This window comes from Belonocnema kinseyi, chromosome 3 (assembly GCF_010883055.1).
Source record: "Belonocnema kinseyi isolate 2016_QV_RU_SX_M_011 chromosome 3, B_treatae_v1, whole genome shotgun sequence".
Lineage (NCBI taxonomy): Eukaryota > Metazoa > Arthropoda > Insecta > Hymenoptera > Cynipidae > Belonocnema > Belonocnema kinseyi.
Window position 1 is genome coordinate 109,182,103 of NC_046659.1, and position 20,523 is coordinate 109,202,625.

The 20,523-nt window shown below is 26.6% G+C and overlaps 1 protein-coding gene across 6 annotated transcripts in view; it reads right to left on the bottom strand.

The window, feature by feature from the left end:
* The window catches only part of LOC117168895 (CD151 antigen-like), a 1,043,984-nt gene that overhangs the window by 417,165 nt on the left and 606,296 nt on the right, over positions 1 to 20,523 (bottom strand). The window contains exon 1 of one of the 6 annotated variants that reach the window (XM_033354818.1): positions 11,586 to 11,699. The exons of 2 other annotated variants lie outside the window; for them this stretch is intronic. The gene's annotated coding sequence lies outside the window, so the exon portion shown is untranslated. Of the gene's footprint in view, positions 1 to 10,503; positions 10,658 to 11,377; positions 11,700 to 20,523 lie in introns of those variants that run through there. 3 more of the 6 variants (XM_033354816.1, XM_033354815.1, XM_033354821.1) reach the window with 3 other exon arrangements.

Consider the following 20,523-nt stretch of genomic DNA (forward strand, 5'->3'; position numbering starts at 1 on the left):
TATATTTTCGAGCATTTCGGGAAAAAGAAGTTTTTTGAAAATTTTATAAGGTTTAAAGTGATAAAAATAGTTTCTTAAGATTCGTAAAAAAATTACAAATGATTTTTAAGTTTCAAAATTAATTTCAAGAGAATGCTTAAGAATATTTCAAAACGTTTCCAAATAATTTCTAAAAATTTCAAAAATTTTAAAGCTAAATTGATCAATTTTTAAAGATTAAAAAATTTTGGGAAAATTTGAGCAGCTTTATGTGACATTTAAAAGTTTTGAAAACATTAATGAATAATTTAAAACTTGCTAAAATTACAAATAATAAACAATAAACTATAGTTCTTGAAAGGTTTCAAGCGAGAAAAAAATGTTCTTAAGGTTCCAAGGCAAACAAAACAAAAACTTTGAGAAATTATTTAAACAGATTTCAAAAGATTTCACTTTTTAAGATTTCTTAACGGTTTCATAAAAATGAAAAGCTGTTTTTAAATCGCAGAAAAATTAAAAATGATGTTTTTATTTCTTTAAATTTTGTAAAGAAAATTTTAAAATATATTAAAGCATTTCTAAAATTGTCAAAAAGAAAAATCAACTCTTTTTTCAGTTTAAAAGTTGTTTCGAAATTAAATAAAAAATTAAAATCTGATCAAAACATATTTAGGAATATTGGAAGATTTAAAGTGATCAAAAATATTTTCAAACATTTCAAAAAACTATAAAATATTTTTTAATTTCTTTGAATTTTCTAAAAGTCTCAAATATTTTTTAAACGCACTTCAATTCGTTTAAAAATTGGTAAAATTCTGTGAAATAAACCAATTTTCTCAAAACAATTTCAGATTCTTTTTCATTAAGTGTAATATAACTCAAATCTAATTAGGCACGAAATTAAGTGTTCAATAATTTTTAACAAATTATTAGTTATTCGAAATTTTTTAGATTGTATTAAAAATTTATTTTTACCTTAAAATAATGATGTTCGTATTTATAGAATACAAAAAGTAATTAAAAAAGTAACGGTATTCAATTTCTTTTGCAAAAGTAACTACTAGTAAACTACTACATTAATGTTAAATTAAATAATATATAAAGAAATGAAGTTTAATTTAGGTTTAATTAATAATAATAATAATAATAATAAAAATTTTCTAGATTCTATCTAATAGGATGTAAAAGAAGTTCAAAATTGTATCAAGTGTAGTTATTGCAAATATATGATGAAATCTCCATGGCAGCACAAACCATTTATTACTCTACAGAAATTTGTTTTTTAATTCATGAATATTTTGATTCTGAAAAGCTTTTATTTATCGCTTAATTATACCAGGACATAATTTACTGTTCTTTTTACCAACGTTCGACGTCTCGATCTACCTCGTAATTATTACATATATATTTTAAACTTTATCACCCCTGAATGTCACCGATAAAATTCTTTTATGTCTCTTTTACGAAAAGAAATCAATTTCTCTTTTATCCGTTCTTAATATCATTTTCAAGAGGTAAATCTAACCCAACTTTAATGAAAGTCCAATATAACTTTGTTGATCCGATCATTTTAATCGATTTAATTTAAAATATATAAAGGAGAAAATATTTTTATCATTGAAAATAAATTTTAAAATTCGCATTAGAATCTGGATTTATAAAAATTTTTTGTTTAAAATTTTGGTGTTAAAAGCTTTTTGAAAAATAGAAACCCAAACATTTTTCATTCCAGGATGACCCACATAATCTCAACAATAAGAGACCCACAATAAACTACCTTATCAGTTTTAGGCTATTGTTAATCAAACGACCTTTTTAATTGTATAAGGTAAATTTTCAAATAAACAAAAAAAATTTCAAAACAAAAAATTCTAAACAAATGGTTCTACGAAGATGCATTGTTAACGAAAAGGTCCACTTTTCTAACCAAAACGATCAAAATGTAATAATTTTTAAAAAAGAAAACAAAAAAACAACAGTTACATTTTCAATCCGAAACTAAAAATGATGACTTTTCTAATAAAAAAGATGAATTTTAGACCAAAAGAGGAATTTTCAACCAGTTGAATTAAACGAGAAAAATATTAATTTTTAAGATAATAAATGAATTCTCAACCAAAACCAAATTCAAAAAATTTTTATTGGATCGTTCTTTTTTCAAATTAAGCAGTGAGCTTTTAATGAAATAGATCAGTTGTTCACGAAGCAGATAAATTTTCTAATAAGTAGAATAATTTTATACTAAAAAGACGTATTTTTTCGCAGAATACATCAATTTTTAAAGAAATTGTTAAATTTTTAAGCCCAAAAGACTGATCATCTACAAAATAGTAGAGTTTTTAATCTAAAAAATATGATTTTTCAACAAAAAGACTAAATAGACTAATTTTCAGAAAAATAGTTGAATTTTCATTAAAATAGTATATTTTCAATTAAAAATATGCATTAGCAACAAGAAAGTTTTTTTCAACTAAATCGTCACATTTTCTACCAAATTGTTGAATTTAAAATTTAAAAAACGGATTTTTTACAAAAGAGTTTAATTTTTTGAAATTTAGCAGGCCCGGTATTTTAACATAATAGTTAAATTCTCACCCAGAAAAAATTAATTTTCAATCAAATAGTTGCATTTTTCACCAAAAAGATAAATTTTCAATTATGAAGATTAATTTTTTTCTAAAAAGACGAATTATTTAGCAAATGGATGAATTTTAAACAAAAAATTTCAATTTTCAATTAAAAATATAAATTTTTAACCAAAAATGGAATAGTTACATTTTTAGCTAAAAAAGCGTAATTTCTAACCAAAAAGAATACGAATTTTTAACAAAATAGTAAAATTTTTGACCAAAGAGATGAACAAATAAAATTATGAACCTGAAAAAAAAGTCATCGAGAGATTTCAAAATTCAACTCAAAAAATGATTTTTTATCTCAGATTTTCAATTTGAAACAAATTTAAAGTTTCACTTTCCATAAAATACTTAAATACTTAAATTTTATCCGTTTCTCTTAATTTAGTTGGTATTTAAGAAAAAAAATCAAGAATAAGTAATTTCTTTCAAAACAGGGGAAAAATACGAATTCTTGCATTAAGGGGGAAAAAGGGAATAAGATCAAAGGGAAAGATAGTAAGGTCTGAAATATGAAAGTGATTTTAAACTTATTAAGTTATAATTGACCTGTACCTGGTACAATTGCAGAGCCCTCTTCTGAACTATAGTCTTTAATGCAACCCCCCCCCCCCATAAAATTGGTAACTTAGTTTATGGTCAGGCCCTCAGGAATTTTAAGTCAGCCCTACCTTAGACTTGAGCCTACAAAAAAAATGGTTTTATTGCCTAATCAGAAGTAATTAAGTGGTTTACACATTCCCCTCTCATATATTTCCTCCATAAACCTCCCTCCATTCTCCTCCTCAAACTTCAACATTATTTTTCGCTCCCTTTCCCTCCATTCTTCAACATCTTCCTTAACTACTTCCCCCTCTCTTCTCCTGGCGCCACATCCCCCCTCACGTCCTGTACCCAGCACAATTCCCCTACCCTTCTTATTTCCCGAAACTTCACCTAGTTTCGCTTCCCTAATTTCCCTGACCTACCTTTCCGTCATTTCCCAAATATTCTGTACTTCCCCTCCCCACAATACTCTTCATATTCCATACATCCCTTCATTAATTTTCCCTTACTTCCCCTATTTCTTCTCTCCTATTTTGCCCTTTTTACCTCTCGTCATTTCATCTGCCTTCCCCTACTTTCACTCCCCTCATTTTCGCTACTTTCCTTCCCTTTGTGAATTGTAATTTAGGAATTCTCCCCACTCTACCTTCTTGCAAAATGTACAACAGGTGGATGGACGGACCGACAGAAACCAGACCGAAAGTATAATGGTTTCTGTCCGCGGTTACGAGATCCAAAAACCCAGCAAAGATGTCATTTAACTTTTTCAATCCTAATTTTTACTTCAGAATATTCTTTGCATCTCCGTATTTTTCTGAAAGAAACCTGAAAGGAAAAAATAAATCGTACTAGGATATAATTGAAGGCGGCACCGAAAGCAATTTTTCAAGAACCATTTTCTAATTTACGAACTCGTAAATTAGGTAGACAATCATAAAGTATGGCATTGGAGTCACGATGACGGTTTACGGAAATGAATGAAAGAGAGAAAAAAAGGGAGAAGGAAGAGTTGTCTGTGAGACGAAAGGGTGTGACCCGTTTCACGTGGGCGAGGCAGCTTTCTGCGTTGAAACGAGCCTGTAATAAAAGGCAGATAAAAAGAAGAAGAAGAGATCGAAGAAGTTCTAAAAGAAAGGTTCTGCATTCTCATAAAACTGGCGCTGCACCTACTAAAAAAAATTATGTATGCACGAGGCAAGCATATTTGCCGGGTGTAATTTTCTGGGAATGATTTAATCTATAAATTTTTAAACGATGTGACTTTATAACCCGCTTGAACTTCGAAATTACTACAAGAAATCGGGCTTTACAAGCGACGATTGTGACCCGCTTTTTTGGAAATCTAGGAAAGTCTACAATTTAATGTTCAAAATCGACTAGAGGGGAAGTGGGGAAAGTGAGAGGAAGGATGGGGAGAAGAAATATGGAAAATAAGGGAAAATAAGGAGAGAGGAAGTAGAAGGAAGTGAGATGGTTACGAGAGGGAAGTAGAAGAAATTAAACAAGGAAAAATGAGGTCAGGTAAATGGGGTGAATTAAAAAGGGAAGAGCGGAAAGAAAGGTAGGGAAAGTAGAAAGAGAGGAAAATGAGACGTGAGGTAAGTATAGTGAATGAAGAAGGGAAGTGATGGACGGAATCAGGAATTCAGTTAATTAGGAGAAAGGGACTTAGAGAAGAGGAAGCTTGGGGAAACGAGGAGACAGCAATCAGGAGAAATTAATGGAGAGGGTAAAAAAATTAATTCGATGGAAAGTGAAGAGAAATCAAGGGAGAGAAAGTGATAGGAAATAAGTGAAGGGAAGCGCGGAAAATGTAGGGAAACGAACAACCCGAAGTAAGTAAAATAAAGAGAATTTAGGGGGTGTAGAGGGTATGATGTTAAGTAGAAAAAGTGAGCGGAAGGAATTTATGTAGAAGTTAGGAGAGGAGAAGTAGGGGAAATGAGTGGGAACAAATAAAAATAGGGGAAGGAAAGAAAGAGAAAATTAGGGGTGGGAAAGTACGGAAATTAGGTGAGGGGAAGTGATGCCTGTGAAAGGGACGTAGGGGAATTGGAGTATCAGTTGGGGATACTATCTATTAATGAACATTACAAAATTTTCGGTACTATAAATTTTCTAAGTCAAAATTGGCAAATCAGTAATTTTATTTCATCATGAAATTAATTTCTTAATATTTCTGAACAGAAAATATCCCAATTTACGAAGTTTAAACACTATCAGTACCAGTTAAAAAAAATGTCCGTGAAGGAGAAAAAAAATTGTTGGTAGCGGCAGTAAGATTTCTGGAAAAGCTTAATATCAATAGGTTTTATTTAAAAAAAAAAATAATTTTAGGTTTGGAAGAATTAAATGTATGTCAAATATGAACAATTTTAATTTTGAGAAAATTTAAAGAAGTTCAAAAGATCGTGTAGATTTCTGCAGATTTGAAAAGAAAGATGCTTTTTAAGAATTTTGAAAGGTTTCAAGAGAATAGTAATTTTTCTAAAGATTCCTCGAAAAACCTGAAATTATTTTTCACTTTGAATAATTACTTTTTAAAGAAATTCAAGGAGCTTTGAAAAAGTTTCAAACAATTTCCTGAAATTTTGAAAGTAGTAAATCAAAACTTTTTAATTTTGCAAGGTTACTAAAATTGGTTGAATTTTTTTAAAAAAAAGATACAAAATAAATTTAAACATAAAAAAATTAATTAATTGTTAAATTCCCGGATTTGAAAATTCGCGAATAATAAAATTGCATGAAGATGAAAATACCGAATATAAAAAAAGTCCCGGCAGTTAATAATATTACCGAATTGAAAAATTTCCAAATAATAAAATTCCTGACAGAAAATTGCCGAATTATAAGATATACGAATTGTAAAATTCCTGAAATTAAAAAATTACAATTTTTGTAAATAAGTTTTATTGATTAAAAATAAAATAATGAAACATTATTTTTACAAATTATTTTCAATGTTTAATTTTGGGAATTTTAGAATTCAGAAATTTTCTAATTCGGATATATTATAATTCGCCAATTTTTTGCCGGTAATTTTTTTATTCGGTAATTTTCCAATTGGGTAATATTTTAAGCTGTCTTGAATTTTATTATTCTGCAATTTTTCATTTCGGGAATTTTATAATTCGGGATTTTTATTATTCCAGAATTTTATTATTCCACAATTTTATTATTCGGGAATATTCTAATTCGCTATTTTTGTTTTTCGGCAATTTTATTTTTAGCGAATTTTAATATTCGGAAATTTTCATATTCGGTATTTTTATTTTTCGATAATATTACTATTCAAGAATTTTACAGTGCCGGAAATTTTATTGTTCGGGATTTTTCAGTCGTCCCAAAAAAAAACCTGAAAGAAATTTTGCGAAAAATTCGATACATTTTAAAAGATATTTAGAAGGTTTAGAAATTTTAAAAGGATTAAAAATGAATGGAAAATTAAAAATATTTCTAATAATATGAAGCAAAGTGTATATTTTTGAACATTTTGATACAAGATTCCAAACTTCTAAATAATTTTAAAAGGTTTCAAGAAACTAAAAAAACTTTTCATGATTCCTGGAATAAATAAAAATGTTTTTGTTTTAAAAAAATATATTTTTTTAGGGACAATCTAAAACGTTTAAAAAAGATCTGGGAAATTTACATCGGATTTTTTTAATTTTTCAAGATTTTTAAAACTTTAGGAATAATTCGAGACAGTCTAAAAGATTCTTAAAAAATTCATTTCTTTTTAGAAAAGCTTCTTTTGGTTAAAAACGGATCTTAAGCAATGAAAATTAATCTGCTTATTTACGGATTGAACAATTTTCTTGAAAATTGCTCTTTGTTGGATAAATTTAGTTCTTTTTAAATTTAAATCTTTTTTGAATAAAATATCGACTGTTACATTATATGTTTAGAATTATTTTTTTCCAGGTGAAAATGCAACTACTTCGTTTAAAATTGAACCACTTTATTGAAAAAATAACTTTATATGTTAAATATTTAACTACCGGATTCAAAATTAAATATTTTGTTCAAAATTTGTATTTTGGGGTTAAAAAATTGAATTTTTTTGTAGACAATTCGTATATTTAAAAAAATTATCTATTTTTTATTGACAATCATCCACGTAAGCTTTGTTAGAACGTTTGAGAATTTTATAATTTTTTTAAAGGACCAACATCCATAAATGAAAAGCGAAGCTTAAAAATCGCTCTCCTGCATAGGGATTCGAACCCACATCGGCATATTGATCGCCATGCTGGAATTAATCCAAGCACGTTACTATCTGATCTAAACCGTCTCCTGGAAATAACTTTCTATGAGAGAACGAATACCACAGGTTTAATCTAATTTTTCCCCTTGTTCCGTATATGAAAGCAATATTTCTTGTCAATCAAAAATTCGACGATAAGAAACATATTTTTTAAACAGATATTTATGGTTGTACGAAACTTTCAGTTATAAAATTATGAGATGCAAAAAATCGATTTATTATTAACAAGTTTGTTCCACAACTCTGTTCTGACCCGAAAGGGCTGATCAATTTCTCTAGCAATCACTCTAGGCGAAGAGCTTCACAAAATCACTATGCAATCTAAAATCAAAATCTAATCAAAATCTCCACTCGATTTCATTAGTATCCAAAGTCTTTCATTTCAGGGAATAACTATTCTATAAATTTATATTCGAATGTTAATTATTTTTTCTATTAGCGAATAGGATTGTGTGTAACAAAAAAAAATGAAACTTCCAGAACTTTCTCACTACACAGGTCTCCCAAAACTTCCCTAATTCACTCTAATCTGATCAAATAAAGATTCACAGCCAATAAGGAGTGTTATTTTTCAAGGAGATAAAGCAAGTCAATTACAGGATTACTGTCCTTCTTTATTAGCGAAGGAAGGCAGGTTGTCATTTTCTGGACGGACGACGTAGAACTCAAAGCAGCCAGGAAACTTAACTCGGTCACAGAATCGGAGAAGGTGAAGTAGTCGCTTGAATTATGAACCTCGCTCGAAAATATCCATTATCGGAAAGTCTCCTCTCCCGAGAGATAGATCATCGAAAACCGGCTTGCATGGCGAGGTAAACAGTTCGGTGGTTTTAGAGTTGTAGGAATTGGATTTAAAAAAGTATGTAGATGGGGGGGGGGGATCATTTCTTTGTTTAAAGTATTATGTATGCAAATTAATTTTCACCAATGAGTGGAAAAATAGACTTAATCTTTTTTAGGGCAATTCAAAAAGTACGCAACACTTTGAGAAGAGGGGGAGGGGTACAGATTAAGACACCACACATGGAAAGTATGACTGTGAATAAGAAATTATTTAAGTGCAAAATTCACTCTATTTCTTTGTTTTTCCCTGTTTTCAAGAAATTTCAACTTTTTGAAGCAAAGTGAATTAATAGAATTCAATAAGAAAATCCAACTATTTTGGGTTGAAAGTAATTTATTTTTAATTGAAAAGTCTACAATTGTATTTCTGGTTCAGAACTCGTCTCTTTTGGGTAAACATTTTATTGTTTGGTTGAAGGTTTAACTATTTTGTTGATTTTTTTCTATTTTTATAAATTAATTTTTTAAACTGAAAGCTTAACTATTCTGTAAATTAAAAACCTCTCTCAATAACAAAATGACACATTACATTTTTTGTTGAGAATTCTTTTTTTTTTAATTCGGCTACTTAGGTAAACATTCATAATAATTATCGATTATTTAATATTGATATATTGTTTTTATCTAATATTGGTCGTATTTACTTCAATATTTTGTTGTAAATTTCTCTTTTTTATGCAGAAAATTCATTTTTTTATGAATTCTTTTCTTTTTGTATAAAATTAAATTTTTAACTGTAAATTTGGTTGAAAATTGAACGATTTTGTTGATTTTTTTTAAATCAAATTTTTTTCGTTGCAAATTCGAATATTCCTTTTTAGTTGCAAATTGATCGCGTTTAGTTTGAACTTCAATTTTCTTTGTGGAAATTTATATTTTTGGGTTAAAAATTGTGTTTTGTAGAAAATTCTTCTATAGAGTGTTCTTCTTATTCTTCTTTGTTGTTAAATGTTCTCTCTGTTTTAAGTTGAAACTTTATACAGTTTGTTGTAAATTCACCATTCTTATGCAGAAAATTAATTTTTGAAACTAAAAATTCAGCTCTTCATTATTGATTGTAAATTAATAATTTTCAGTCTAAGATTCAACAACTTGCTTCCAAACTTATATATTTTGTTGTGATTTTTTTTACTGCAAATTTGAATATCGTTTCTTTTATATGAAAATTTAACTTATTTAGTTTAAACCTAAATTTTCTTTTCGCAAATTTATATTTTTGGGTTAGAAATTCTGTTTTGTAGACAGTTCGACTTTAGTGTGTAAACATTCAACTGATTTGTACGAAAATAGGTGTTTATGGGCAGAATTCCGTTATTTTCGTGAAAAACTTTAAATACTTGGTTAAGTATTAAAATTTATATTTTGCTAAATACTCTTTCTGTTTTGGGTTGAAACTTTATATATTTTGTAGTAAATTCTTCATTTTTATGTATAAAATAATTTTTTTTTTTTAATTTTAAATTCTACTTTTCATGATTGATTATAGAAAATTAATATTCTTGATTGAAACTGTAACTGCTTCGTCGAAAGTAAAATTAATTACTGAAAAATTAATTTGATTAGTTAAAAACACATCCCCACCGTTAAAATGTAACTATTTTCTTAAATAGTATTTTTAACTGGAAATCCAACTATTCCATCATTAATTGAAAATGTGTCGTTTTGATTGAAGATCAATCTATTTGATTTAAAATTGTACTATTTTGTTGATAATTTATTTTTTGATGTTGAAAATCAAGTTTCTTTATTAAAACTTTGAATTTTATTTTTTTTTTTACTTGAACATTAACCCGGTTTAATTGGAACTTTAATTTTCTTTCCGAAAATTTATACTTTTGGGTTTAAAATTCTGTTTTGTAGAAAATTCGTATTAATGGTTTAAACATTCAATTTTTTGTATGGAAATTGATCTTCATAGGCACAAAATTCTATTAGTTTCATATAAAATTTAAATACTTGGTTAAAAATTAAATTTTATTTTTTGTTAAATATTCTTTCTGTTTCGGGTTGACACTATATATTTTATTGTAAATTCGTCCTTTTTATATTGAAAATTAATTTTTTTTCCACAAAATTCAACTTTTCATGATTGATTGAAAATTAATAATTTTGATTTGGAAATTTAACAACTTGCTTCCAAATTCATATATTTTGTTATAAATTCTTTTCTTTTTCTAGAAAATTAATCTTCTTCATTGAAATTGTAAATTCTTGTTTAAGAGTTAAACTACTTACTGAGAAATTCATTTCATTAGTTAAAAATCCATCTCCTCGGTGGAAAGTGAAACTATTTTGTTAAAAACTTAACTGTTTGCCGAAAATTCACTTTTTAACTGACAATCCAACTATTCCATCACTAGTTTAAAATGAATCGTTTTTGTTGAAGATTTATCAATTTGTTTGAAAATTGTACAATTTTGTCGAAATTTTGTTTGTTTGTTAAAGCCTTTTATTGTAAATTTTTATATTCCTTCTTTACTTGAAAATTGATCGTGTTCATGTAAAAATTCAATTTTCTTCCTGAAAAATTATATTTTATGTCAAAAATTCTTCTTTTTTATAGAAAGTTCACCTTTACGGCTTAAGCATTCAACTGTTTTGTATGATAATTATCTTTATGGGTCGAAAATTCTATTATTTTTATATAAAATTTAAATACTTAGTTGAATATTAAAATTCGTATTTTGTTAGATATTCTTTCTGTTTCGGGTCAAAACTTTATATATTTTGTTGTCAATTCGTATTTTTTATGTAGAAAATTAATTTGCTTAAACTCAAAATTCATCTTTCCATTATTGATTAATAGTTGATACTTTTTAGTGAAAAATTTATCAACAAAATAATTGGTTGAATATTAAAATTTCTAGTATCACATTGAAAACTAAACTATTTTCTAGAGAATTCACTTTGTTAGTTTGAAAGTTCAACAGTTTGGTGGACACTTTTTTTCTTTCTTGGCTGAAAAACCTTTCCTGGTCGAACATTCAACTCTCTTACTACACATTCTTTTTTTGGATATCCATCTCTTTTAGAAGAAATTTTACATTTATGGTTAAAAAAGCAACTGTTTAGTTAGAACTTAATCTGTTTTGATTGAAAATTTAATTACCTGGTTGAAACGTGTACTTCTTTATTCAAAATCCTTTTTTTTTATAATGAATATTAATCATTTTAGTTAAAAACTGAATTATTTTGTCAGAAATTGAACTCTTTTTAAAAAAATTTAACTGTTTCGCTAAAATTTCGTATTTCTCGATCAAAAATTTATTTTTATAGATTGATTATGGAGTTGTGGGTTCCGTACTAAATAAAAACACCTTTGGATCCTCTTGGCATTCACTTTATTTTATGTCACATGTTGAACACTTGTCACTTCGCGTCGGTAAACACGCACGTGGCGGAGAGCGGCGTCGCCCACGAGACCGTCTTTTCGAGCGCTGCGGACTGACTGACTGGGACCGTCCTCGGAAACGCATGCGCGCCCCACTCTCTCCCACACACTCTCGCAACCTACTGTCGATGCAGCTTATTTTCATCAGTTGAAAATTCAGTTATTTGGTTCGAAATTTAACTACTCGGTTGCATGCAACTGTTTCGTTAATAATTATTTTGATTATAAACTCAATTATTTTGTTAAAAATGTAATAACTTTGATAAATTTTTCAGTATTTTGTTAGAAATGTAATTGTTTTGTGTAACATTTGTCCTTGTGGATTAAAAATGTATCTTTCTTGGTTAAAGTGTAACAATAATTGGTTCAAAATGCAGCTATTTTTTTGGAAATGTATCTCTTTGGTTGATAACCATTTTGTTAAAAAATCAACTATTTGGTTAAGACGCAGGAAAGGACGTAGTTATTAATAAAGTTTTGTTTTATAAAATTGTTGTTTTTCTGATTTTGGTGTAGAAACTGGCTTATAAGAAAATAGACTTTACTTTGATCCTAAAACAATTTTTAAAATAGATACAATAGTCTTAAAATTCGTTCCAATCCGCAGGGTTGCCTATGAATATGAATACCATTAAGATTTATTTCAATTGAGTCATAAATACTAAACCCGGGATCAATTTTGGAATTTCTAGATTTAGCTTCTGATCAAAGGGAAAATTTTTTTGTTTAATTCGTTTTCTTCAGGTTCGAGTTTAAAAGTTTTTTTTGTTTGCTTAAATGATGTTTGGAAATGAACTATTTTAAAAAATGTGATTGTTTATATTATTACTGTTCCTATTTGGAAAATGTAATGATCTAAACAGATTCGTTTGAAACAATCTATAAAAAAAGGAAGAAGAAAATTTATTATGGTCGAAAATATCGTTGTACAAAGAACAATCGGAGGAGAATAGGAGTACGGAAATGAAAGGAACCAGCGAAGAGCGACAGGAAATATCTACTGAAGTCCCTACAAACTGGTTTACGCGAATACGAAAACAGGTCCTTATACGAAATCGTGGGATTTAAGCGAGAGATAAATTATCTATACATTTTAAGCTTGATTATCAGCCCACCGAATTTGGTAATCTCTATTTCAATTATTTATTAATGAGCCGTAAATGCACGCGCACAAAACGCGGGTTCACGTACCTGGATTTATATATTCTAATAAAAAAATATAACAAATTTAAGAACCCATGATAAACTTTGTTTAAATATTAAGAGTCTTAACCATTTTTTTAATAAGTAAAATAATGTAAAAAATTATTATACCTAACAGATGTTACTAAAATAAATAACAGGCTTATTTAACTTTCTCTTAACTCGAACATGAATTGGGATGACCATTTCTGCATTAGTTAATTAGAAAATTATTAGTTAATGTCTTTTATAATGAAAAAATAAGACCTAATTAAAATAATCATTAATGATTTAAAAAAAAAGAAAAACGATCGAATATCGTTTGTTGACTTCACTCGTGGAAAGACGGAAAATCATTGTCTTTTCTTTGCACGCTATTTGAAAGTTGTGACAAATTATATTACTCTTAAAAATCATCAGAAAATATGTTTTCTTGACAGATTATATATGAAAAGGAATGACAAATTTTAAAAGTATTTTCATTTGTTAAAAAAACATTTTTATAGGTAATTATAATTAAAAAATTAAAACTTTCAGACCTGATAATTTTTTTAAATCAGAATTAAGTTCTTAACTCAATGAACTTAATGAAAACATGAAATTTTAAGCAGAAAAATTAGTTTTCTATAAATATAAGCTTTACAGATAAATTTACATGAAATAGTTAAAGTTTTAGTTGAAAGAATTAGTTTTAAACAAAACAAAAAAAAATATTTTTATCCAAATAATTCAATCTGCAAGAAAGAAGTTTCATTTTCAATTGAGTAGTTAAATTTTCAAAAAAATTTATTTTGAAAATAGTATGGAATAGCTACATTTTCAGTAAAAAACTCAGTTTTCTACAAAAAAATTTCAGCTAGAAAAGGAGATTTTTTTAACAAAAGAGATGACTTTTCGAGAGAATAGTGTAATTTTTAACTTAAAAATATCAATTAGCAACAAAGCATGAAATGGTTCAATTTTCAATTGAAAAACTTAATTTTCAGAGAAAACGAATTTAAACTAAAGAAGATCATTATCAAGCAAGAAAATAAATTTCAAGTTAAGCAATAAATTTTCAAACACGATGATCAATTTTCGACCAAAAAATATACATTTTGAAAAAAATGTAAATAGAATAGTTAAATTTTCAACCACAGAAATTAATTTTCCACCTATAAAGATGAATTTTTAAATAAGAATATAAATTTCCAGTCACGAAAATTAATAATAATAACAGATTAAAGTTTTAATTAAAAGAAGTAGTTTTGAAGAAGAAAAATAAAGAATTTTCATTAAAATAGTTCAATTTTTAACCAAAAAAGAAAGTATTGGATATAAAGTTCTGAATTTTTAACCAAAAAAATTAATTCTTATCTAAAAATATACATTTTTTACCTAAAAAATTAATTTTCTACCAAAAAAGATAAATTTTTAACCATAAAGATGGATTTAGAAAAAATGGAACAGTTGAATTTGTATTTCAAAAATTAACTTTCAATAAAAAGAAATGAATTTTTCAAGAAATAATAAAATTATGAATAGAAGAATTTAATTCTCTGTCAAAAAGATCATCTTTCAACATGATAATTACATTTTTAACCAACAAAATGAAATTTCAATTAAAATGATGGATAATTGATGAAAAAATGATTTTTTAAAAACAATTATTATTAAATTTTCTATGAACAAGATAATTTGTTCATAAAACAAATAATGTCTTAACAAAATAGGAACATTTTTAATGAAATATATGAATTTTTAAACAAACCTGGAATAATTAAGGTTTTAATTAAAAGAAGTAGTTTTGAACCAGAAAAATTAAGAATTTATCATTAAAATAGTTCAATTTTCAACCAAAAAAGGAGGTATTGGATATAAAGTACTGAATTTTCAACCAGAAAAATTAATTTTTAAAAAGTTTTTCTAATTTTAATTAAGCAATTAAATTTTTTACAAAGTCAAATTTCAAAAAAGCATGGAATAGTTTAATTTTCATTTAGAAAAATTAATTTTAAATAAATAAAACGATTTTTCAACGAAATAGTGTAATTTTCAACTACGGAGATTAATTATTTAAATAAATAAGATAACTTTTTAACCAAAAATGGTACTTATATTTAAATTTCAAGTTATAGCATCACTTTTGTATTAAATATTTTATTAACAATAATAGTTGAATTTTCTTTCACATAATAATTAAATTTTTAACTAATAAAATGGAACTTTGGAAGAAAATGGGGAATATGTAAAATGCAGGAATATTTTTAGAAATATTTGGATTTATGACTAAAGAAGATATTTTTTTATCTATATTTTTGAACTATTAGCCAAAAGAAAACAAAAAATTGAAGAAAGTTTTTTCTGTTTTTAAACTAAATAGTTAAGCTTTTAACAAAAAAATTAATTTTTATCGAAAAATATAAATTTTTAACTTAATAAATTAATTTTGTACAAAAAGATAGATGCAAACTCCTTTAAAAAAACAATAATCCAACGAACAAATTTGGACAACAAACAAAAAAACAAAACAAAAAAAAATGGTCAGAAGAATTCAATTCTGAATCAAAGAGATAATTTTTTAACATGATAGTTACATTTTTAACCAACGAAATGAATATTCAATTCAAATCATATATAATCATATATACATATATATAATCATATATATATATATACATACATATATACAATCATACAATTAATTAAAAAATTAATTTTTATCTCTTCTCTAATCAGACCCATTAAGTGAAGCTCTCCACGAGGGCTAATTAGTTACCTGTAAAAGTCACAAATTTTTACCAGCGGAACCGGGGGGAAAACTTTTTCAGAAGAATCCTCTGCCTTCTCAGCTTGATGGATTTACCTTCTGAAGAATCAAGGTCTTAGGAAGATTTGTGGGTAATGAGTTCAAAACTTAAACAGGGGATACTTAAGCAGATATCTGACTAGAATCAAGAGTGCTTGACTGACTTTAGTTATTTGTAAGATCAACTCGAATTTGCATTTTCTAACAAGCGAATAGTTTTGTGCAATTGTCCGTACGATTAACTTTCCTCTGCCTTAAGGGACAGGTACATGTTAGTTTGTTTGCAATGCAAACAGAATAAAGTAGCATTTATCCCTTCAGGAGGAATTTCCCTAGGGAGAAAAAAAGAGAGACAGAAAAAAGAGGGAGTGAGAGAGAGAGAGATAAAAGCTCGAGGACTTGGAAAAATATTTGTAATTCCTGTAAAGAGTCAGATCTCTTGGACCTTGCAATGAAAGCTCACTCTGAAGGGAATTGTTGACTTTGAAATGAAAACACCTGGATGAGTGTGATAAAAAATTTGCCCTGTTCATTCTATTCTCTCTGGAAGGATAAACTCTGTTAGTAGGATAATGAAAGGATGAAAGGATACGTATTTTAAAATAGTGAGTCTGTTATTTGTAACGAAATAATGGAGCTTTGACATTCCTTCTAGAAATAATCAAATGAGACCAATGAGAAACGATAGAATTAATATCTCAATCTTTCCGAATCGTATTTCTTAAATGTGCCAAAACGATGGCAGGACTTTCGTGTGGCGGGAATTATTTAAAAACAGTTACTCACTTTTTTGAAAGAATATCAATTTTAAGCAGTGTATATTACAAAATAAAGTAAATAACAATTTTACGGATAATTTTTACCAGAAGAAAGTGGTGCTACGATAAAACATGTGCTAATTAACAAAAATTAAAACATTAAAAATATAAAATCAGATACGCGTTAAAAATAAAAAAAGTTGATTTTATATTAGTGAAAGAAGCAAAATTGTTTTTGTTTATTATTATGCGCTTTTGGATCATTTATTGTAGTGAACCTTTTATAAAGGCTTATAGGTTTTAAAATCGGTCGAGATTAAAAAAAAATTAAACGAATATTTTAAAAATTTGGTTGGGAATGTTTAATAATTTTAGATTTAGGTTTTAAAAATAAGACAAATTCCAAATAAAATTTTTTAATCATTTTAAAGATTAAAGACTTTTAAAGCCTACCAAATGCAATTACAATGTTAAATTATAAGCTTTTTTAATTGAATGCACTAAAAATTGTAAAATTGTAGATCAATGTATTGACAATTATTTAGCTTTAAATCCAAATTGTTGAAAAATTAATAATTCTAATTGAAACCTTTGAAAAATAATGGTATAGTATCAAATCACAATTTATTCTCAAATTTACAATATTTAGTTGAAAATATTTAAAAATGTAAGATTTAAGTTTTATAAATGATTAGTTGCAGAATTTTGAAATTGAAAGCGTTCTAAAGTCTATAAAATGCAATAATTTTACATGGCAAGCGTTTTAAATTGAACAATTTTCAATTAAATGGGTTAAAAATTGAATAATTTTTAATCAGTATATTGAAAATTATTTGGCTTTAGATTCAAATCGTTAAAAAAATTAATAATTCAAATGTAAACCTTTAAAAAAGAAAGGTATAGTACAAAATCACAATGACAAATAAAATGCAGACATTAAAAATAAAAAAATTACTACTGAAAACCCAAAACTGAAAACGATTATGAAGTGGATAATTCGAAATTAAAAGTCTGGTGATTGAATATTCGTAAATAGATAATTTAAAACTTAAGATATTTATTAATTTCTAAATTTAAAAGTAAATTTACTTTTCTTATTATTCACAAGTTAGACACTAAAACTGAAACATTTTTGCATATCAAAAAATAAGAGTTCAATTTTCAATTTCCAAAATTTTTGAAACTGTGTTTGAAATCCTAAAATGAAGCAATTCGGTTGGTACAATTTTTGACCTGTTAGAAAGAGAAACTTAGCAACGAGAGAGACAGACAATATTCAACCATTTTTATCAAACCATGTTTCTCGGCTTACCTGCTCAGCTGAAGGGAAATATAGCAAATTGACAAATATCTCGTCTACACAATATGCACGTGAAATATCAAATAATGTATTCGCATACAATAAGAAAAAAAATTAATTAATAAACTTGTGTTTATAAATGTTCTATGCGCCCACAAAATCTGATTTTATGAACAAAACACGTTTTTTGGTAATTTTGCAATTTATCACGGTGAAAAATCGAAAAGCTAAAATCTAAAATATTTGAAAAATTTGTAAAATTTTACTTTGTCGGTTTTCATCAAATCTCCCCGTTTTGAGACCCACTGAGTCAGAAAAAACGATTTTTACGAAGGTGTTTGTCTGTCTGTCTGTAGCCTGTATTCTGAGGTACGATAATTTTCGAAAAATTTATCAGATTGGATTCTGCTTTGGCACAATTTTTTAAGGCCTAAAAAAAAACAAGTTCGCAACCAAGCTATTTTGGATGAAAATTCAAAATGTGAGCACGTTTTCAAAATGTTTGAAATCACATTTTTTCAAGAATTCAAAACTCTATGAACGATTATTCATAGTACTAAGAAACTCAAACAATTTATCCTTATGACTTTTTTCTATAAAAAGAAAATTATCTGAGTTAGAACATTTTCCAAATCCAAAAAAAAAAACGAATTAAAATGCACATTTCAAGCCAAACAACGCATGCTATGAAAAAAAGTCAAGAAAAGAAAAACGTTGATTTTTGACAGATCTACGAGGTGATCATAACAACTTTTTTAATTTAATCGAAAAGTTGAAAATTCAAAATTTGCTCGTATCAAAGCTTTTGGAAACCAAATTTTTTCAAAATTTCAATATTTCATGTACAATTGTTCATAATACTCAGAAACTCAAACAATGTATCTCTATGACTTTTTTTTGTAAAAAGAAAATTATCAGAGTTAGAGCATTTTCAAAATCCAAAAAACAAACTAAAATGAACAGTTTAAGCCAAACAACGCATCATATGAAAAAAAGTCAAGAGAAGAAAAACGTTGATTTTTGAAAGCCCTACAAGATGATCATAACAACTTTTTCAATTTGGTGAAAAAGTTGAAAATTCAAAATTTGACTACCAAACATTTTTGAAACCACATTTTTTCAAGGTTTTAAAATTCTATGACCGGTTATTTATAGTACTCAGAAGCTCAAACAATTTATCCTTTTGACTTTTTTCTATAAAAAGAAAATGATCAGAGTTAAAGCATTTTAAAAATCCGAAAAAACAAATTAAAATAAACATTTTAAGCCAAAAAACGCATGATATGAAGAAGGTCAAGAAAAGAAAAACGTTGATTTTTGAAAGTCCTACAAGATGATCATAACAACATTTTTAATTTGGTCGAAAAGTTGAAAATTCCCAATTTCATCGTACCAAAAATAATGAAAAATCCAAAAATTCCATTTTTTGGTTCAACTATGCAAGATACGAAAAAAATGAATGAGCTGAAATTGCGCACCCTGGAAAGACCTACAAATTTCTAATGAATCACTTTTCGATAAGACGCATAGATTTTGTTTTTAGTCATAAAAAACAACACTAAAAATAAAAAATAAAATTTTTTTTGGATTAACGACACAAGCTACGAAAAAAATATGACAAAACTTGTTGATCCAAAAAAGCTATAATTTTTGATAGGATACGTAGTTTTGGCTTTGGACGTAAAAAATAACATTCAAAATAAAAATATTAAATTTTCTTGAACAAACGACACAAGGTACAAACTAAAATTAACATACAAAAAATATTCGCCTGAGAAGATCTATAAATTTATTATTAATCATTTTTAGATAGGACGAGTAGATTTTCTTTCAATTGTAAAAAATAAAATTAAAAAATTTAATTTTTGGAGAAAGGACAGAAAAGACGAAAGAAAGCTTAGGAGCCCCAATCTTAAAATGTTATTTTTCAAGTCTCTGAATTTTTACCTATTCAAATCAAATCGAAACAAGATTAAAAAATACACATTCTTCATACTTCAATTTCGCATGGCATAATTTTTTTATAAACAAAGTGACAGGCTGATTTTAATGTTTTAATTATAACTAAAACATTGAAAGTCTTCTCAACGATGAGCATTTTTAATATGTAATTATATATTTAAAATGCCAAGTGTTCAGAAAACTTCCACTTTGAAAGGTTTAATTTGCAATTTAGTCTTACATATTTTAAATGAAAAAGGTTCATCTTTTAAAACTTAAATTTTGGGTATTATTGACTGATTTACAATTTCTTCAACAACAAAATTATTCCAAATTTTTTTTCGATTTTAGTGCCTATCTTGCGAATAATAAAAAAAGTTCGTTTTACGTCAATCATTAGGGTTATCCTATAATTAAAAACTGGTAACCTCCATTAGTAGTGCATGGGATCGTAATCTTACATGGTCAAGTTAATGACGTGGTTTACTCTATGGCGACATCTTTCTTCAATGTATAAAATCAATCGAAATAAAAAACTGGGTTTCTACTTTTATCGACCGCCGATAATTATTTGCGTTTTGTGTCTTTATTTTCACTTTTAATAACAGCAGTTATTTTTAATAAATTATTATTATGTATTAATATTTAACTTTTCACCAGAATGTGGTTTATTCAATGTTACAGGAATAATAATTTAAAAGTTTATGTTAAAATCTAATTTTTTGAAATAATATAAAAGAATATTAAATTATTTGATATATTGTAAAATCATTAAGTTGAATAATATTATGATAAAAATTATAATGAAAAATGTTATTTTAATATAAAGTTATCATAAACTAAATTAGAATTAAATAAATTTATTATTTTCATGTTCAAATTATATTAGTGAATT